The sequence below is a fragment of the Phoca vitulina genome, unplaced genomic scaffold, assembly GCF_004348235.1.
Source record: "Phoca vitulina isolate PV1807 unplaced genomic scaffold, GSC_HSeal_1.0 scaffold32, whole genome shotgun sequence".
NCBI lineage: Eukaryota > Metazoa > Chordata > Mammalia > Carnivora > Phocidae > Phoca > Phoca vitulina.
The window spans coordinates 12,236,188-12,258,770 of record NW_022589735.1 but is presented as its reverse complement, the minus strand read 5'-3'; the positions used below and the strand labels follow the sequence as shown (position 1 = coordinate 12,258,770).

The 22,583-nt window shown below is 41.7% G+C and overlaps 1 protein-coding gene across 1 annotated transcript in view; it reads right to left on the bottom strand.

Annotated features, from left to right (window-relative positions):
* Positions 1-22,248, bottom strand: part of MARCHF3 (membrane associated ring-CH-type finger 3) — a 130,150-nt gene extending 107,902 nt beyond the window's left edge. The window contains exon 1 of the mRNA XM_032425046.1: positions 22,018-22,248. The gene's annotated coding sequence lies outside the window, so the exon portion shown is untranslated. The remainder of the gene's footprint in view (positions 1-22,017) is intronic.
* Positions 22,249-22,583: the final 335 nt, after the last annotated feature.

The window sequence follows — 22,583 nt, the reverse complement described above, 5'->3', positions numbered from 1 at the left end:
TTTGGGGTATGTGAGCCCGGTCGCTACGAGCCCACTTCCTTTTATAAATCAGGCCTTAGTGAGGGGAACTGATGTCTTCTGAACTGATGCCTAGCTGTTACTACAATGGAGGACGCTGGCAGGAAACTCTGCCTGGAGGGAGCGATCGATAACTGGAGTAGAGAGAAGAGGGCACAGCACAGACCGCAAGTCTCCCTGGACTGAGCAACCTGAGGACAAGGACAGAGATTCTGTCTTGTTTGTCTCTTCAGCCCCAGAACCTCGAAGGTGCTCAGCACTCACTAAACGCTTGTTGAATTGAACGGACAGTTGTAAGAAAAGAAAAGAGCAGAGCCCAGGCATGGAAGGAAACTAGAAAAATTAGGGTTTGGGGGTATTAGAGGAGTAAATGACTCTGGTGGGAAATGAATGGAGAGCAAAAAATTTTTTAAATTAAAAAAAATAAATAAATGGAGAACCTAATGTCAGAGAGGATTCCGGGAAAACACTGCAGGTGTGCGTACGTGCTCACAGACACAAGGGCCCGCACACGTGGGCACACGGGCACGGTCAGTAGCAATGGGGAGCTCGAGCTCTCCACAGGGACAGAAGGGCAGAAGGGGTCTTGCAGGCGCCCTGTTTGTTTTCGCCCCTGCTCCCAGCACAGGGGGAGGGAAGCTGGGGCAGCTGAGAGGTAAACACCAACTGGAGGCGGCACTCGGGCCAGAAGTATGTCCACGGGCAATGTGGGCGCAGACACTGGATCTTATGGTTCTTTCCTTTTCCCCAGGAACAGAAGCGATCAGCCCTCTTCACTCATTCTGAAGGAGATCCCCCCTGATCCCATTTCCTAACATAAACCAAAGTTACCTGACAATCCACCTTGTTTTTATCATCTATATATAGCGACGAAGGAGGTGTTCTCTATAAATAGGTTTGCAAAACCGGGCTGTACCTTTTGCAAACATTAAAGTAGAAATGGCCCTGACACAGATCAATAATGCTTGCCTATTTCCCTGGGCTGCTCTGTTTATTTTTAGCCCCTACAAAGAGCCCAATATTTGTAGGAAAAAACTCGGTATCACCTTGAAAAATATTATCAACTAATGACCTGGGCAGAAAAAAAAATTTTTGCATTTACTTTATTCCTATCACTGCTTTTTTTAAATATAAATTCAGACTCAGCAGGAATTTGTTCTACTACCTCATTACATAGATTCAGGCCTTTGGGGAAAGAGATCATGAAGCTTATAAAATTCCATACCTCCTTTATTACTCCCTGTTTTCTTCCATTTGCCAATTTATCTAAGAGTTCAGTTCTGTATTCCACAGGCAAAGAATTGCATGTTCATGCACATAAACCCAAAGAGTGAGCTCTGGTTGCTTAGAAATAGGAAAGAGGATGACCTGCTGCCTCACCTCCCTTTACTCGTACATTTTCATTTAATCCATGAAGGAAACAGAGCTGCAGACCCCAATGAGGAGCATCAGGAGGTTCAGTAATATAAAAGGTGCATTAGAAAAAGCACTGGAAGCTGGAGCAAGTAATTGGCACTTGATTATCTACAAGGGTTGCCTTACCCATCTCTCCGTTTCCTATAGAGTTTAGCAAAATGCCCTCACACAGTTGGTGTCATTTAATGTCGGTCAAATAAACAAGTTTCTCCTAAACGCAAATAGTATTGTGATTATTTGTTGGACACTGGAGTCCCCACTGAACTTGTGGATTCGTTGGGGGCCCAGATAGAGTTGCATCCTTAGCAGCGAGGCTGAAGTCTGTAAGACACACGCTCAGCAGGTCTTGATTGAAAGATCAGATTATGTCATTGTATTGCCCCGAATAAGTCACATAACTCCTTAGGGCATTCTTGTCCTCATCCAGGGGCTTTATTAGAGTCTGTGACAACAGCTATTCAGTGGGCATGTGATCACCCTGAATTCTCGACAAAATTTTATTTGGCAGCATGTATGTATAATTTTTCCCAAAGAGGATACATACCTTTTATTGTCTCAAAGACTCTGTGGCTGTTCCCTGCCCCCCAAATTTAAAGATTTAAGAATCTTTAGTCAAGGGCAGTAGTCTCCAAAATTACTGGATCATGAATCCCAATACTAAAATGCTTTTGAGCATGCATGCCATGCTTACGTGCTAGATATGTACAATGTATTATATTAGGTACATTATAAAACAAGCATCAAAATCACCAAAGCACAAGGTAAATATGAAAAAAACAATACTTTATATTCTTTAAATATATTTTCTTTAAATATATCTAAGAGTACACACTATCCCGTACTAAACAATCATTATTTTATCAAGAATAACATAAATAAATATGCTTCATGTTTGAAAAGCTAGATTAATTATTTGTGATATGTTAATTTGAATGTCTAGTCCCAAGTTCAGTTTATTCTCTGTAGCTGGGTTGTAATAGCTCTCACAGTTTTAAGCAAAAAATAAAATAAAATAAATAAATAAAAAATAAAAATAATAATAAGTAAATAAAAAATTAAAAATCACAATGTAAACATTTCCAAACACTGTTTTCCACAGTGTTCTCTCTATACTAAAAGTTTCTTTAAAATTCAGTTACTTTCTTATTTATTCTTAAAATGACACCTTTATCTTGAAAGGACAAATTAGTTATGCTTCGTGTTTAAAAAAAATGACCTCTAGGTAGCAAACTACTGAAGATGTTTATTATCACAGAAATGGTTAACAAAATATGGAACCCTTTCCTTTTTATAAAAAAGAAAAATGAATGTAACTTATCTCTAAGTTTGACAACTCAATTATTTTTCAATAAGATAACCAGCAAACCTCTGTGAGGTACAAAAGATTTTCATGGTCCCTTCTCAACTTAATACAAAATATTGTATTGCTTCAACTATACTGTATATTACAGGTTTGTGTTCTATAAAATTAATTATGAAGTATCCTCCTGCAGCATTTTGTATACCTCTGACTTCAACATCTTGGCTGCGCTAGCTTTCTTATGAATGATGCAGTGAATGAATTTATCTCTTGTAACCTCACCCTGGAATCCTTTTCTAAGAAACAGCTGCTTCTCAAGAGGAAACACTACTTGGTTTTTCTCACAAAACATTTTCATAAAGATTGTGAATGAATCTCATCTAGCGGTGGCTCACCAAAAAAGAGCACTTTTCGTGTATTGCATTGGTGAAGCGGAAACGAGTAATTACAATAGGCTAGATCTAACAACTTAAAGTGTAAAACAGGTCTTCTGCCCTCCATAACCTGTTCTAATATGGTATTATGTTTCCTCAAGATTCAGTAATAGCTTCAATAATACTTTTGCAGCACTTTGTGACAGAGAATTTTATTTTTTTTTTAAAAAGATTTTATTTGAGAGAGGGAGCACGAGAGAGCGAGCACGAGCGGGGCGGGGGTGGTGGGGCGGAGGGAGAAGCAGACTCCCCACTGAGCAGGGAGCCCAACACAAAGTAGGGTTCTATCCTAGGCTCCCAGATTATGACCTGAGCCTAAGGGAGACACTTAACCAACTGAGCCACCCAGGCGCCCCAAGAAACTCATTTTAGATAGATAGTTTTCAGCATAGTATCTTATCTGGTCTTATATTAGGAGGAAGAACAAGTGTTTATGAAGATATGTAGCTTTTTTACTTCTGCATACAAGTAAAAACTTCAAAACAGGCTTCAGAACACCATTTAATTGAGTGTAATTTTATAAAGATTAGTAGGTGAATTTAAACATGGTTAAAAAATGCAGGGTTTATTCTCCATATTTTTCTAATTGTGGCCTTTCATATTATCATTAGGAAAATTTTCAAGGCAAAGCATACACTTCCTTCCGATATGTTCATTCTTAATGATAGTACATGTAAATCTATATTTCGTTTAGTCATCTTGAGGGTTTTGAAATTGGGGGCTTATATCTTGGCTAACAAAGGGCTTGTCCTAGAATAGAGTGTGAACTCCATTTTTAAACTGTTCCCTTGTTCTTGCTTCCTTCAAATTCATACTTTGTTTTTGTTTTTGCCAGAATCTTTTTAAGCTACTTGCCTTGGTTTTTTTTTTTTGTTGTTGTTGTTGAGGGCTAGTTTAGTTGAAACTAATTAATATTATGCAAATTAATTTAACCTGACATGTACAAATACAACACTGCCTGTTGAGGGAAACCTACCTCTCCCTCAGAACATAGGGCCTTCTGACCTAAAGAACAGGGGAGGGTGCAAACATCAATTCATACAATAGTAAAACTTAATTTTTCTTATTTTTGGGGTATAAAAAATGAATAGAAATTCTAGTGGTTTCTTCCCATGCTCCAATGGTTTATCTTGCAAACTCCACTTCGGAAACCCCAACGTGGATAATCTCTAGTGCCATTTCCAACTCAAAAATTAAAAATTAATGGAATTTCTGCTAGAAGGGTACTGGCTGTCATTGTTTGAGTGCTCAAAGAACTCCTGGATAATCCCCAAACTTCTGTTTCCTGGCAGCTCTGGAGAAACCCTCCTTTCAAAAACCCAGTGAGTGAGGAATGAAGGCAGGTCACCCAGGTGAGTTCTCTCCTGCTGCCACCTAGAAGAGAGTCTGATTGAATCCATCCAGAAGAACTGGGTAAAGTTGACAAGTATCTATCTCCCCATTAGCCTACATTCACACACCCCTCAGATGGACTGGCAATTTTCAGCCTCAACAAACATTAAAGTGTGTGATTATAATGTGTTGCAAAGCAAAATTATTCAACACACAAAAATTTCCCTCGGAAGCCTTGACAGCTGCAAGTGGGAGGGACGGGACAGGGTCATGTGTTTTCATGGTTGTTCTGGACAGCTCTGTTTTGTGTGGGAAGAAGAAACAAATTGTATTCCATTATGTGGAAGGGAAAAGTCTTCTAAATTTAGAGTCTTTTATCACCTGGATTATTTTCTTTGAGCCTGGTTTTCCACATTTGCCATAGTGAGGTGCAGGAGCTTGGGAAGTCAGTATGACTGACTGCATCCAGCAGTAACAAAGTCATACACTGGGCAGTGGATGAGACAACCCAGTCCAAGGGCCAAAGCCTCTTTCAAGAGTCTGAAAGGACAGTCATACACATCTTGGAGAAATTATTTATATACAGCAGCAAGATCTGGTTACCCATAAGTAAAATCTCTTAAGGCACTAACTTAAAGCAAGATAGGAAGCTTTTTAAAATAAAGACAGGACCTGGGGCTCCTGGGTGGCTCAGTCGGTTAAGTGTCTGCCTTCAGCTCAGGTCATGATCCCAGGGTCCTGGGATCAAGCCCCACATCGGGCTCCCTGCCCTGCGGGAGGCCTGCTTCTCCCTCTCCCACTCCCCCTGCTTGTGTTCCCTCTCTCGCTGTCTCTCTCTCTGTCAAATAAATAAATAAAATCTTTAAAAAAAATAAATAAAGACAGGACCAGAGGATGATCTCCCAAATCTGTCCATTCAAATTTCCTCCATTAAAACTAGCTTCTCTCCTTTTCATCAAGAACTCCTAAGCAGCAGATTCCAAAGCCCCCAATTCCTTTCAGAGGTCAATCACTCAAAACCAGAGAGTCCTTCACAAAAGCTAAGGATAATTCACCCTTAGGAAATGAGTTGATTGGTTATGTCTGTGTTTGAGGAAGGGGTGTTTATCTCTTTTGTTGGAAAAAAAGTTTTATTAACAAAAAGACAACAAAAATAATCCAATCTAGGTTGTTCTCTGTATTTTGGAGATTCCACCAACATTATCATCGGAGAGACTAAAGATAATAAAGGATTATTTGTCTCTCCATTAAAATTATAATACCCTTTTCATTAAGTTTTTTTGGAAAGTGACAAGATGGCTCTTACAAATGAAGTTTTTATTTTTATTTTTTATTTGTTTTTTTAAAGATTTTATTTATTTATTTGAGAGAGAGAGAGAAAGCATGAGCAGGGCGAGGGGCAGAGGGAGAAGCAGGCTCCCCGCTGAGCAAGGAGCCCCTCTTGCTCCAAAGGCAGATGCTTAACTGACTGAGCCACCCAGGAATCGCCAAATGAAGTTTTTATTTGTGCTACTTCCTTGCACACAGGTATATAAGCACTGATAGTGTATTTCCTATACAAAGAGACAGAAGTTATTAACTGTGTGAATCCTGACTGTGTTTCTGTTACATGTTTGCATACTGGATTCCCCCTCTTTTTTTTTTTTAAGATTTTTATTTTTTATTTTTATTTGAGAGAGAGAGAACACGAGTGGGGAGGGGTCGGGGGCAGGGGCAGAGGGAGAAGGAGAAGCAGACTCCCCACCAAGCAGGGAGCCCGATACTGGGACACTGGGCTCGATGGGGCTCGATGGGGCTCAATCTCAGGACCCCCAGGGATCATGACCTTTGCTTAATCAGACTGAGCCACCCAGTAACCCTCTGGATTCCCTTTCTTTATTCTCTTATGAAACCAGGACTCCACAACCTAGCACTCCTAATCCCCCCCAGCCCCCAAATTACTTCTTCTCGCACTTAACTAGGAAACCTACTGGTTACTCTTGCTTGGAATTTGTGATCAGACACATTGTATTTCAGCTCTTGTATACAACACAGATAAAAGAAACAGCCTAAATAGGGATTTAAGCAGCCAGCTAGTCACTTGGTGAGTATTCCCCTTACAACTAAAAGTTACCAACCAGACAGTTTTACATCTTGCTCCCTATAGAAAGGAAAAATAAACAGGCTTGAAAGATGAATAGAATCATACAGTGTTAATACCAGAACGAGATCACAGAAATAATCCAGTTTTCCATTCCTTTTCCAGAAAGGAGCCTGGTGCCTTGCTCTATGTCTACCTTTAGTCAGAGTCGGGGCAGGACTAGGCTCAGGGTTCCGACTGGGGTGCAAGCAGAATGGGGGGCCTGGCCATGCGGTCATTTATGCTGACATCAAAGAGAAATCTCATAGCAGAAACTAAAAATAGATAACCAATTTCCTAAGATGGTAAAGAGGTCCACAAGGCACCTGAAGTTGTAAATATTTATTAGTTATTCATACATTTTTAAAACTAGAAAAGGGATTTTTTTCCAAAGGTTTCCAAAGCAAAAATCTGTTTTACACGCTCCAAAATATCTTCCAGGATGTTACCGCCAACCCCTGTCAATGGACATTCTGTGACAGAGGTCTAGAAAATGAGCTCACTCCATAGCTCACAAGCAGCTAGCTTCATCAGGGGTGAGAGCCAGGGACACACAATGGCACAACCATTCTCAACTACCACATCGCTTGTGTTTTCTCCCATCAGAAGCCAATACCTCTTACTGCCAAATGGAAACCATTCCCAAAATTTTCATTCCAGAGAGATTTCTGTAAGAGCTGTGCTTCCCACCCCTTTCCCAGCATTCTATCCCTGGATCAGGTATAAAAATCTAGCCTCTGCATTTAAGCTGGAGAAGGAATAAAGAGTAAAAACCCTGTCAAAACACTTACTCCACTGAGCCTCCGCACCACTCACCTCCCCTCTTGTAAGTTATAACCTGCATGAAATAATCCTCATTCAAAGTGGAGGGTTTTAATCTGCATTAATGACCTTTGAAAAATGGGAGCCCAGGAAGGCCGCTGAGATTCAAGAAGTGAGACTTTGCACGCAGAATACATGGACTCTGTAAGCCGGGCTACTCCTGGGAAGGACTCTGTGCTAGAAGTGAACGAATACTCGGCACTCAAGCGACGGATTCAAATTCAATCATCTCGGCATGCTTCCACCTACTCATCCAAACAACTGCCGGCTCTCTGGGCTTGTGTTCAACTGCCTTATGTAGCGGGAGGGGATGGTATCTCTCTGAATCCGAGGCTCCATCTTGGACTGCTCCCTGCCCTCACCCCCCCCCCCAAATAAGGTATGGTCTCTCATGGGGGCAGACGCAGGAGAACACAGTTTTCCTTCCTAGTCTTTCTTAAACATTAGAATATGCAAATGTATGCAAATTAGGCACACTCTGTGGTGAAAATTCCCACCTATAAATAATAAATCTTCCTCCTACTGCTCAAAAAAGAAGAGGAAAGGTAACCGGATTTCCTAAAAGTGTCCCCCCACATCCCCACACCACCTCACCTTCAAATATGAAGATAAATGAGATTTTAAGAGAATTCACTTTTAACTAGTTGCTCACTCCTAGTTCATGATTTCAAACACCAGGTAAATCTGTAGCTACGACTTTGTACAGCTGAGTATTACCTTTGCCTCCCGTTTATACTTTTAGAATGTTAAGGCTGCCATTTTAATTGGTATTCAGAGTTCTGCCAATGTGCAAATCCAAGCAGTTCAATTATTTTGCCCAACTGGGAAAGTGAGTTATCTAGAAACAAATGGGAATGACAGATTAAAAGGCTATCCTTGCTAATACTTTCAAATTGGGCTAAAGTTAGTTATACCCTGTTGAGTCCTTCCACTTAGGATGAACAATGCAGCAAGCATGGCGAGACATATTGCTTGGGCCTCTAATCTTAGCCGTGACATTTCCTGTCTCATGTTCTACCATCAATAGTGACCTACTTGCTATACCATGTGATTTTCCAACTGGGGCTTTTGATGCTCACACATGGGAAACACAATTATTTTTATATTTAGCACAAAGTGTAGCCATGAAACATTTCAAATGATTTCCAGTTCAAGATATCCACACTAATCTTATTTTGTGGTAATCTTTTTTGCTTTGTCATTTAGAAACATAATAGTTGCGACATGTTAAAAACAAAGCTATCACCTGCTTTTCTTTTTTTTTTTAAAGCAAACTGTGCAAATGCTACGTTCTGTCAGTATCCAATAAACTGAAAATTAGCAAAAAGGAAAGAATCATGTCCTAGTTACTTATCTTGTTCGAGGAACTGGAAACAAATGAGTCTTGTTGAAAGTGATAGAAAACAACACTGGTGTTATTGGGGTTTGAAATCTTCAAGAAGAATGAAAATAACTTATTAGTGATCATAAAAGAGTAGACAGAAGCTAGCACTCAGAAATGGAATAGAAGTGTACAAAAGACAAAAATACAGGATTTATTAGGTAAAACTACAGTCAAAACTAAAAAGTCACCACATACAATGTATAATAAGATTATGAATGTCCAGCAAGGAAGCCTTACAATACACCAAAATATGTCTGACCAGTAACTCAGGAAAGATTTACTAGGCAAAGTAGAACTGCCACGCGTTGTTTTCAAAATTAAAAAGAGAGCCATCTCTACAAATTTATGCCTGTACGTATGCATGTTACATAACAGATGACTGCTCACAATTTTAAGGCTTGCTAACTTTGATCCACGAACCCTAAAGAAATGAACAAAGGATCCAACACTCTAATGAAGAGAACTTGTTCCCTGTCACTTGTGAATAAGCAGATTCCCCAAACTTAACCCAATCTCTAAAACAAATGCCAGGAGTCTGCAATACACCGATTTCAGGGAGTCTCCTAAACTCTGTGGCTACACCAGCTCAAAAGCAGCTGCTTTTGTGAATCATAAAGGACCTTTCAAAGCACAGTGTGTTCACACATGGAAAAGCACATGTTCTACTTTGCCTCTGCCAAAGAAGCTTCATTGCCAACACCCTCCCCCCCAAGTACTTGGGAAATATTCCAGCAATATGTGTGTACCCATTATGGATTCTTTCTCATTGCTACTGCTTTTGCTATACATTTTCTATAACCTCATGCTGTTTCCCACCCACACAGCTTAGAAAGCAAAAAAAGAAAAAGAAAAAGAAAGAAACAAAGCCTTTGTCAAGCCATAAAAGGGCCAATCTGCTGTATATGAAAACTACCCTGTCAAAGGCAGTCTCTCAAGAGCTTATGTAGACCATGCACCCGCCTAATTTAAATAATAATGATATGTTAACCCAGCCCTTTGATTACTCATCTCCTTGTCACCTGGGTCCTGATGCGCTCTTCCCCAATTACACACCCAAATCTACCCAGGTTATAAAGTGAGGAAGGGGTCCTTGCCAGGACATACAGGGGAAAAGTACCATGTGAACAACGTCAAAAATCCTCTTCCCTTTCTTCCCCCTTCAGTTTTTTCTGACTTGTCTCTAATGCAAAACATAAAAACAATCTGGAAGAACTAGATGAAAAATTACTGTCAAATATAGATGTATTTCTACTCGCCATAAAATTTCGATCTGCTTCTAGACGTCTGATACAAGGAGTTTAGCTGCAAAGTATATTTCATAGTAACGACTCTAACAGGTTTTTGTGATAGTGGGAAGCCGAGAAGGCAGACAACGGTGCCAAGCGGGTTTAGACTGATATCCTGCGCAGAGAGAGATGCCATGGTTGGCAAGGTCACCTGGGGAAAGATCTGGTGAAGATGAGCAGATCGGAGGGGAGTGTGAATTTCCTGTCAAGGGGGGAAATGGTGATTTATTTGGTCGAGTGGTAAAGTCACACTGGAAGCCTCAGAAAATAATGGTTCACAACGTATTTAGCAAATGACACAGCAGCCCACAGAATGACAAAGAAAGGGAAACACAAAAGCACATATTTTATTTGGAAGGTCCTGAGCTGAAAGCCAAAGAAAAGGGACTTCAGGAAGGCACTGCTTCACTTCTGTCAATCCCTTCCAAATTAACATGGGAGGTAAAGCTATTTTTCAATTTGCACCTTCATAATTACTTCAGAATAATTAAGAACATAGTTCTAGGAATAAATTATTTTGATAGATACATGAGTTCAAATGAAAAATTACATGTAAGCAGAGAAAACAATTTTAAGTAAATTTGCCACTGCAAATTATCAAGCAATTATAATTCTTCCAATTTACAGTTTAGCTTTATATGTCTACCTCCATTTTTTAAGGGTTTACGCCTAACATTAAAGGAGTTGGCATCCTTAAAACTATAATCAGTATAAAAACTGCAGCTAAGAATACTACTCAAATTTTCCTCTTCTACCAAGCTCTCCCTAAAACCTTTATGTAATACTACTATGGCAAGTCTACCTTTTCCCCAAAGAATTCTGATATCTATCTCTTATTTTGCCCTCAGAGAGATAGAGAAAAGAAGGTTTTGTTAAGTTCTCAGATTTTATAGGAGAAAAATCTAAAGTGCACGTACTCAGCTCAGTGGCAGTTGTCATCCTCCTTTAGTCCTCGTGTGGGAGAAAAAGGCAGCCTGTGGATTATCAGAGGTCAAAACGCCTAAATATTCATTTCTTCATTAACTTAGTCACTTGATTTTTCATTCATTTTAAATACAGCCAGGGTCTCTGTCTTCGTGGGACTTATATTCTGGTAGGAACAGACAAAAACAAGTAGACAGGCAGGTAGGTAAGTTATATAAGATTATGGTAAATACGATAGAGGAAAAAGGAAAATGGAGCAGAAACAGAGGATGGGGGAAGGGCTCCCCTAAGTAGACCAGTGGGGATGGTCCTGGGAGGGGACTGTGAAGGGGAGCCCTGAAGGGAAAGAATGGAGAGCCACAGGAGCTGAGGATGTGTGATCCAAGCAGAGGACACAGCATATGCAGAGGGTCAGAGGTGAGAATGAGACCAGTTTATGTGGTTGGAAAACTAGTGAGGGCAAGAGGGTAAGTAATGAGGTCACAGAGATGGGCAGGGCCCAGCATGCAGGCAAGAGTAGTCCTGGGCAAAGAGAAGCCGTGGAGAGCAGGGAAGGGACATGGGCAGATGAACCTAAGTCTAAATCCTAGCTTAACAACACTCAGTAGCTAAGTGAGTTCAGTAAATGACTAGCTCCTCTTGGATGCTAAATTCCTAATTTATAAAAGGGCACTCAATAAATCATGGCCAGTTACAATCATCGGTAATTATCATTACTGTTAATGCTATGATATGTAAATAAGGTTAATAAAAAATGTTTACATTCAAGTGGACCAATACAGCAAAATAATATATCTGAAATACAGAATTGAGAAATCAGCAAATTGTTTTAATCTTTTTTATTCAGTAAAGATCATATACTTATTGAGTACAAATAGACATAAATTAGTACATTTGAATTCATTAGGGTTTATTGTGATTCTAATCACAATAATTATTGATCTTGGCTCATTTCTCTGGCCTTAATTAGTCTGCATTGTGGTTCTTCTCTCCCTCAAGCAGTGATGGAGAACATCTTGCTAGTGGCTGATTTAGAGATGGAGCATGTGATACTGTTCCCATCAATGAGATAAGAAGACAGGACTTCTCAGACTCTTCTTAGTACAATTTTAATCTCCTTCAAAAGGAGACCCTGGGAGGGGGTGGTCCATTTCCTGTGCTCTAAATATTGTCATGCCCATGAGTGACATCTGAACAACTGCAGCCATCTTGCCAAGATAAGAACCAGTCTTAGAGTGAAGTGGTCCCTAAGGATGACAGTGGCAGAGAGATGAAAGGAACCTGTATCCTTGATGAGGTAATTGTGCCACTAAATCAACTCATCCTGCTGTCTGCCCTACTTCTCACATGAGATAAGATACTTCCCTTACGGTGTAGGTCAATATGAGTTGGAGTCTTGTGTTGTGTGCAGAAGGTTTCCTAGCAAGTGGACCACATCACCTTTATAGGCGCATTTCCATTTGGAAACATCACTTGTTTCTTTGTCTCTGGGAAGCTCCAGGAATGGAACGAGGACTTCTGAATCTAGCTCAGTGAACTCCAAAATTCTGGATATGGGGTGATACAGCATTTTAATTTACAACACTGGGATAGTCTCCCGGAAAAGCCCAAGGGGAAGACACCCCAGATATCACAACAGGAAGATGAGGCTTTGGCCTAAGTAGCTGGTACCAAAAAGTCTATCTCTGACTTTCTCTATCTGTTTAAAAACTTTGACTTTCACCTTCTACCTGCCTAGTTTATATGTTTTTCCCTGAAGACCTATGTGAAGCACACCCCTCAATGGGCTTATGTTCCATAAGGCTTCCAATTCTGAGCCCTTACCCAATTACAAGAATTTCAACAGGGACCACATAGGACTAGTCCAGATCCCACGGCACAGGTCAGATACCAAGGAAGCAGAAGCAGTTTCACACTCCATTGGGACAAGATGATCAAGGGGGCAGAAGCACTCCAGAGAAGAGGTGCAATATTATGATTTATAATCGGGAGACAGACCTGCCTAGAAAGGAAGGGGGAAATATCATAATCATAATAGGACACTTGGCTATTTTTGTTTCAGCTACGTAGAGTTATTTTAAAATTGAAAATATTAGGGACCAGTAAAATAAAATACCCATCTTACCAAAAAAGCATGGATGCTAACTGACTGTAGAGGGAAAGGTCAGAGTGTGATTACTACTGGGAGAGCTGCTGGTGGGGGTTGGGAATGAGGTAAAATAGAAGACCACATAAATGTCTAATGGTTCACAATAAGCAAAAAGCAGTATGGCTTGAAACCAAATTAGCCATTCCAGTCTAATACGTATTTTTCCTATAAGAAAATTATAGAATTATAAATTTAGTCCGTAATGGAGAGCAGAAAATATAAGGCACATAGATTTCATAATTTTGTACAGTATTTGAGAAACATTACTTATCAAATGGGGTGGACATTATAACTGGTGAAAAGTTGCTAAGAGACCATAATTAAGACAGAATAGCAAATGGTGCCTTAGCTCTTGAAAGGGTCACTATCAGGATTCCACTTAACATCTTCATTACTGACCTGCTGCGAAAATGGAAATGCATTCAATGTAAGGATGGTGTCTAATTGTGAGATGCTGTCAAGGGCTGGAAAGTGGTAGAAAAATGTCTGCAGAGGTTAGAAACAACACAACTTAAGTAGGTAAACCAGACTAAACAAGCTGAAACACGAAAAAACAAAAATTAAGTAAAATAAATGAAGGAGAGAAACCTGAAACTCACTGGCCAGAGTTTTTAAGGGAAAGGAAAGTGACAACTGTTGATGTTAGCTAGAAGGCAATGAATGACCCAGCCTCAAAAGAGAAACAGTTAGAACAACAGATGATGAACTTATCAGCAAGAGATGCATCGGTCCACATGTCCTGTCTGTAAAGACATCAGGGAAGCCCTCACCTTCTTTTCCCTATTCAGCGTATACTTGGTGGGGTATTTGTAGACAGGTTCATCTCCTTGGTTGTCATGAATATGTCTCTTGCTAGCACAGGCTTGTGATATTATTTCTTAATGACATAAAAAGTGAGCAGGGAGCAGTAAGAGTGATTAGGTAAGGGGGGGTGTCACTGCAAGTGTGGGTAAGGTTGGTAAAAACTGAGGGTTTGCGAGGCTATTTGCTTCCTCACTGTGTTTAGAGTGTGTAATATCCCAGAGAGGAGAAGCCGCATTAACTGGGGTCTCCTTAGCATCGGAAAGACATACTGGCATGCTCTAAGAAAGTCCTTTGAAGATGGTCAAAAATGTGGTTAACTCCTGCAGGGAAAAGATTAATGGGAACATTGATTCTAATAGGGCCTTTATAAAGTAGAGTTCTTACCTGAATGGAAGGGAAAGAGAAAGTTAAAGAGAGGAAAACATGAGTGGGGGGTGGGACCACATGAAGGAGAAAAGTCAAAATCAGGGAAACTTAAGGACGAGAACTTCCATGGCTGTGAGAACCTCAGTTTATGTAACATATTCACAAAGTAGAAGAGGAAGATTTGCTTTATGAGACACTGAAACACAGACCTGAGAAAATGCCAAAGGAAAGCAGCACAGGGAGAACCTCCATTGGTGGCAGGGATTCGGAGGGGCTCCACAGACGTCTGCCTCCCCCCTCGTGGAGCCACCCTCACATCCTCCCAGCCCCCAGCACCCAGATGAAAGCAGAAGCCTTGGGACAGGCAGGGGCAAGTGCTCCTCACTTACAAGATCCAAAAGAAACCAGTGAGTCCATGACCTCATCTAGGATTGCTCATCTTCTCTGTTGCCTTGAACATCTAAATAACTTTTAGATGTAATCACTCCGGTTTCTAATGATATTTTCTTGGCAGGTAGGAGAAGAAAGCAGCTATGTTCACTGAGGCTTAATCTCCCAGATGAGACAGAAAATAGGGGTCCTTGATCTCTTGCAGTCATTTGAAGTGCATTAAGATCTAACATAAGAGGGCCATCCTAAAGGCCCTGACCTCGGGCAGTTACGCTTAATTTGGCTGTTCCATAAACTCCACCTGGACACATGGTCCATGCAGGAGCTCAGTAAGCCACTCGGAGGTAAGAACTGAGGTAAGAACTTACCTAAGCCATCAGATGACATCATGTACATGACTGTGTAGGGGATGCTTCTTGAACAAAAGATTTAGAGATGAAAAACACTATAAAAGTCTGTCTCTGAAATTAAAAATCTGCTGGAATTTTAATTTTTTTAAAAAAGCTTCATTCACAAATGTCAAGTTTCCCCATTATGCTCAGCTTTGGTTATCTGCGGCCTGTCGGCCCAGCAACCATCTTGTTGCTCCATGGCCCCCAGACCTCCCACGGCCAAAGCTAGCCAGATGGCTGCCCTGGATGGCAAAAGAAACCAGTACATCTGAGACTTCAAAAGATATGCGACTCAGGCTGCCCCAAGCCTCAAAGTGGGGCCCAGGAGTTAGCTGCCTGTTCAAGATAGGATACAAGGAGTATGAGAACAAAAAAGGGAACCAGGGGACATGGCCAGACTAGTGGAGGAGCAGGTGGAGTTGGAGACATTCCTGAAGACGTCACAACAGGGAGGTAGTGACAAGAGGAGGAAAGGCAGGAATGGAGTAGAGGAGAACTATGAAGATGAACAAGCAGGAATGGATGACAGTTATATGAAGTGCTGAGACAGGGGCTAGAGCTGGAAGTCTGGCACTAGGATTCAGTTATCAATCAACTGATAGCAATCAACTACCATTTCAACTGGTGGTGAGTATCCCTGTGCACATCCTTTGAAGGCCTTGCAAGTGTTCACCTGTAATTCTTTGTAGCCGCTAGCACACTTAGCAACTATCTCTTATATACCCTTTCTTGAGAAGCTACAAGATGAGAGGTATGGGCCCTGCCTTCCAGGGGCTCCCAGTCAGGAGGGGATGGGGTTACAAGAGATGGTTCGGCTGACAGTGTACAATCAGCCCAAAGAGGGACATGGAAAAGCTTCCCAAAGGCGCTAATACTTGAAAAAGAGGTACTACCCACGACAGGTACTCAGTTACTGTTTGTTCATTAATTTTGATTTGTAATGATTACCCAGAAAATCGTTAAAGGACTAGGAGCTAGTTCTTATCACCACTGTTGTTTTGGGTTTTTTTTTAGGATTTTATTTATTTATTTGTCAGAAAGAGAGAGTGCACAAGCAGGCAGAGGGAGAGGGAGAAGCAGGTTCCCCACTGAGCAGAGAGCCTGGTGCGGGGCTCGATCCCAGGAACCTGGCATCATGTCCTGAGCCGAAGGCAGAGGCTGAACTGACTGAGCCACCCAGGTGCCCCATCACTACCGTTTTTATTACTGTCAATGAAACAGATAAATCTATCCATTTTAGTGTCTAAGGATATAACCTGAAAAAATACTGTACCTTACCTTTGGCTGAGATGGGGAGTGCACTTAGAATTTTTCTAATTATGAGGCATCTTCTTGTTCTACTTATCTCATAGCAAAAAGTTTTAAAAGCTTTTGAAAAGATCACATTTTGCTCACTTGAAATATGCCTGTATATTTTAGCATAAAATATACTTGGCAGCTGCTAACATAATCGGATGGCTACGCCTTGCAAAAACTTGATTTCTTTTTAATCAAATTTTTAGAACCATACTGGGTTTCTTGCCAGTGCTACAATAGTGAGCAATAAATACATCATTAGATCAATGGTGTTCTGATGATGGATTACTCCAAAGATACTCTCAGCCAAGAAGAATAAGCCCATAGTCTCATTGTGCAAAGATTAATAAAATATTGTTTAAAACACAGATACTGGCTTAATATAACAGGGAAGAAAACATTGCAAAATAGAACACAACAGCCTGCGTTGATAATGTAGCAATATTGATCACGGATTTTCCTAAGTACTCTAGAGCAGCCACACGATTATATATGCCTCTGATTAGACCCAGAGATGAGAAGGAAAAAGTTATAAAAAAGGAAACCAACCAGAGGAAGGCCTGCTGCTATAATAAATTATTTAAAGCAAGCAGGGCGAGCAGGTTGTGAAGACAATATAAAACAGAATCCAATGCCCCCAAGAAACCCCAAACCATCAGCACCTGTATAAATTTCTTACTACTCTGTCTGGTATTTTACTGGAGGTGCTTCTTTCCCACCACTCTCCCCATCCCATCTAACCCCAACCCTTCACTTTTTGTCAGTTCTTTTCTCAGAGCTTAACATTTGTTTTTCTTCCATAACCTAGGATGCTGTCTTCAGTTATATTCCTCAGCTTGAATCTGAAGAGTGTCTGTCTGCAAGGCCACAGATGAGTGCATCTGTCACTTCATTCATCTGGATCTTAAATTTCCCATGGAAACTATAAGCTTGGAATACCTAATATGACACACTTATCAACATGACTGAGTATTCTCCTTTTCTTTTTTTCTTATTGTTGTTATAGTTAAATCCACAAAGCTCAAGCTCAAGTAAAACTTCTATAGCTCAGTGACTGTTCTACATTAGAGGATGTGACTAGGCCCAAAATACTATGAAGTGAAGGTCGAAGCCCGATAAGGGCATGTTGGAGGGAAAAGAGTCAAAATGGCTAACATTTAAGTATTAGGAGATGTTAAAGGGGCAGACCGACTTGAAAAGTAAATATTTTATAGGTAGGTTTTGCCATGGAAATAGGAGTGGGGAAAGAAGGGTAGAAAACTAGAAAAGCCTTTGTCAAATTCCTTTTACCAAAGAATTTTGTCAGAAGTATGCCATGGCCAAAAAAAAAAAAGAATTGTTGCTTAGAAACTTGCAGTGACCCATGGCCCAGTTTCAAGAAAAGTAGCATTCTAGTTCTAGAGTTTTTTAAGTAGGCACACAAATCTCATTGTACAGTCAGGGGCTGTGATTATACATTAGGCTTTTAAAATTTTCTAGGTCCATTCATCATGCAGAATCTGGGCAAATGAAATATAAACAACTCTATTCTGCCAGCATAAAAACATTACTAGCAGCATAAGAGGACTCAATAGGCAACATCGTACAAGTCTAAAATAATGAGTCCAAAGAATTCTACGTATAGGTTTTGCTACCATTGTGCTCTGTGACCTTTAGCAAATTATTTGCCATTCTGGGTCAAGCCTGGGTGGTTAAGGTTAGGGTCATTGAACCAATTATCATATATGGTGGTAAACTTTATAAAGAAAATTGTTCCAAGGTCACATTTAATATAAAAATAAATTTGAAGAAAGAGGTAAAAAAAAACAAACTGTAGATGATATGAATGACTAAGCATAATCCTATCGCCACGATGCTAAATAAAAATAATTCAAATGCAAGGCCAATTTCTCAGTTATTGGTGTTATCTTTGAATGTGAAAGACAGGATCTAAATATTATCATTCTTTTGTGGCTCCTGTTTGCTCATCTGTAACAAAGTGGGAAAAGGATCATTGTACTCAAAGGATTGTTAAGATAAGTGACCTATAAACATGCCTGCCAAGTGTTTCTTAAAACAGAAATTGCTCCGTGAAAGTCCCAGTAATGATCCAGTGGCCTGGAACAATCCAAGTTCAGTGTCTCAGCCTCTCCACGTCCTTTTGTCATCAGGTGTGTAAATATTCCAGGCACTTCTGACCTCTGAGACGTCATTAGGTTTTTTTAAGTACATGGAGGTACAAAGAGGGAAGGGGCAACAACTTCTGATAGATCCTTTCTCTTTAAAACCTTACCTAGAAGTTTTAAATTGAGAATTATGCCAGTCTGAAATGGGAGAATAGAGCCTGAATGTCAGTATCCAACTATAAATAAAAACTGATAGGCAATCATTAATAAGTCCAAATTCCCACTGATTTGAAAAAACAAGTAGCAAATCAATTTTCAACCTATCTCTCCACAATGCTGAAAGATCTATCTATCCAATTAATAGGGCAGCTCAAAATACTTCTACAATGAGCCGCGGAACATGGGAACACCTAGGTCTCTGGATAGTTGGCCCAGGACACTTTCCTGACTAAGAGGCAGATCAGCTACAACCTCCCAAGGAGATCCCCGATCTTGGGTAAATCGGGTACTAGTCCTGCTGAAGTTCTAATCTCCAAGCCTGGAATGGCTTTGGAGTCAAAGTTGGCTCCCGAGGACTGAGATTCTTCTATTCTCCAGGGAGAAATGTCCAACCATGTGAGTTATGACTGGCAAAGTCCCCTGAGAGCACCCCAGAAACCCACTGGACTTGGAATACAGAACAGAGGGACTAAGACTGGGGAGAGGTCTTAAATTACCTTGCTTCTCCAGAGACTTCCTTAGACTTGGGGCTAACCTGCAATAGAGATAGCTGAGGATTCCAAAAACACTTCTGAACACAGAACCAAAGGTGCCATTGTTGAGGACAGAGTGTTAAAGAATGTTGCCTATAAATTTCATAAGCCTGGTAAATGCCATCTGGAAATACCAGAACAATTACTTGTTAAATTAACCCACAGACTATGATCATCCTTTTATATCATAAACACCATTCCACTGTTTCTCAAAATGTGGTGAAGGGAACCCTGGGATCAGAATAACTTGGAGGGTGCTTGTTCAAAATACAGATTACTAAACCCCACCCTAGACTCCTGAATCAAATACCGGAGAACAGAGTCCAGCCCTCAAACTGAATTTGTAAGGACCAACCTAGTTGATTCCAATGATCCATATCAAGGCAGGAGAATTATTTTGTCTTTGTAGTCCATCAGAAATTTAAATACACTCACAGATTAGAGATAGGCATATTTTCCCCAAAATGTTTTAATTGCCATAAAAATGAAAACAATACTTCTTGTGATGAGTTCTTAAGAAACATTCCAGTTTATTCTGCCCACATATAATAAATAATAAACACCATTATTAAAATGTAATTACGAGCATAAAATTATTGGGAAAAATATCAACTATGCTTCTCAAAAATATTGCCCTTATTTTGTCACCAGAAGTAATTATGTTATTAAAGGAATTTATACTTTTTTTAAGTATCAGTCACTTGGCTGCAGGAACTTATTAAGCTGTTATACTCCTCCCATACCCTTTTAGTCATCAGAATTTTTGTGATAAAGGTTTTTTATTATTTCTTAAACTATAAATTGTGAACCATTGCAACCGGTGATTAGGCTGAACATGAATTTATATCCAGGTTATAAATTCCTAAAAACATGTTTCATTAGAATTACTAAGGCAGTCTTAACTCTAGTAGATTAAATAGCCTCTGCAATAAAGCTCTGTTTACTTCTATTAAGGATTTTTTTTTTTTTTTTGGTGCAAAACAATTCAGTTTTAATGCATTCTCTTAAGAAGCAAAAGAAAACAGTTTCTGATATACATGCTACCGCAAAGCAGTAAACCAATGTTGCATGGTAATGTGACAAGCACCACATTTCTTTTCTAGAGGGATTTCATTTTTTCTCTTATAAACTCCCTTTCCCCAAACCATGGCTAAAATTATTTCACAAAATGTAGTTTGCCATTCCTGAAGAGTCAAACACTCCTTTTCTTCCTCACCAAATCACAAGTACAGGCTGAATATTGAATGAAAATAGAACTTGAGAGGCAGTCTTTGTTTGTAGCATGTTGTTCCTACTAAGGGTTGCCCCCTACCCACGCTCCACCCTAGTGCTCCAACTGAAGTGACTGAAGTGTACATGTTATGTTTTAACAGATGGGCCGGCTGGCGGCTGCTGGGCTATAAAACAGGAACTCGGAATCTGCACCGAATGGTATTGAACTAAATGCTCGTAAAGTTCATGGACATATACACTGATCCAGACAGACCAGGCAGATTCAGACATGCATACACACACGCTCATCATACACCCCATAGATCGGAGGGTCTATCTCCCCCCCCAGAGCAAGTTCAAGGCTGTTTCCCCCTCCATATATTTCTTATTCACCTATCAATTTTACACACACACACGCACATCTACATATGCATATACAAGCATGAATAGTCATATCTCTCAACGTTTTTATATATTTTCACAGATCAAAATATTCCCAAATTGTGTACCCCAAGTCTCTAGGACGCTCAATAAGCTCTCATTCACATCCAATAAGAATTACAAGAAAATATTATATTTAATTTTATTTGGTCCACACATAATACAAACTACATGTATGTAACTGCCCTCAGAAAAACCAGCTGCTTTGAGCCCTTATCATTATGACAGAGAGGGGAAAAATGTCCCAGACTGAGTCACAGACGAAGTGTCAGGTTTAACCTTGAATCCTGTGTTGTCAGTTCCTGTCACAACTTCATCACTTAAACACCAACCGACCAGCCTGGTGGTCCCTTTCACGGTCTCGTCTCGGATTCTCCCGGGCTCCCTGCACTGGGACAGACAGCAGCTCCCCCTGGTCCTAACGAAGTGCTTCGGACACAGCTTGCAGGTGATGTGGAGGTCCGAGCACCTCATGAGGGATGTGGATACAAGTGCTAACAGAAAGTAATTACTTTACAAAGTTTAATATCCGTGCTGTCAATTCCTCTCAGTAATTGCAAAGCACTGACGCCCCCTTACAGAACCTAGCTAGTCACTTAAGTTCTCTGACCGCTGAAGACCCACCCCAAAGACGATGGTCGCCGGCTCAGGCTACGGATCAGACACCTCCGCCGGGTCATCGCGCCGCACCGCTTCCCGCGCGGGGTTAATTTTTCAGAAACCTGTCCTCAAGCCATCTAGGAACTGCACGGACGCCGCCCCCAGCGCGCGTGTCGCCGCCGCAGAGGGCGAGGGGACGCGTCCCCAGGCCCCACCTAATGATGGCAATTATAACATGCCAAGTTGGTGAGAACGCAGAGCCGCGTCCCGGACCGAGTTGCGACTCTCTGAAACAAGTTCGGGAGTGGGGATACCCGCAAGGAGTAAATCCCACCTGGCCCTGACCTCCCCACAGCCGCCACGCTCGGACCGACGCACCGACGCCCGCCAAGACCCGTCCAGTTCCCCCCCAACCCCCCGCTCGCCGAACAGCGCCAAGAGGAGCCGCTCGCCTCGCGCGCGGCCACTCACTCACCCTCCTCGCTGAGTCCGGATCGCAAACCGACGCCCCTGCTGCGGGTCCTGAATCCCAAGTTGCCGCGAACCGGCGACTGCTCTCGCCCTAGCGAACCCCGCACATCGGTTCGGGCAGGTACCTCCGAGGGAGCACGACAAGCCCGGCGGGCGCCCCGGCTCAGCAGCCGCCCGGAACGCCTTGACAATTCATGGACCTGCTCAGCGAATGAGGCGGACCGCCGGGCTGAGGCTACCGGGCTCCGGAGGGAGGCGGGGCCGCGCGGCGGGCGGGGCGGAGCCAGTCCTGGGCCGGCCCCCGCGGGGGCGGGGCGTCTTTAACCCGTGACTGGCGGAGCCCGCAGCCAATCGCGGTGACTCCAGGAATCCGGGCGGCCGCGGGCCGGGCCGAGCGCCCGGCTCCGCCCCGCCGCCGCCGTCCAATCGGTCGCAGCCGAGGGCTGGCGCGGAGACGCGCCGGCGGCGGGGAAGTTGGCTGCTGTGGGGAACCGGGGCTGCGGACTGGCGCTGTGGGGACGGCTGCGCGGGGATCCGGGTGCCTCGGGAGGGAAGTGGCGGCCCCAGGAG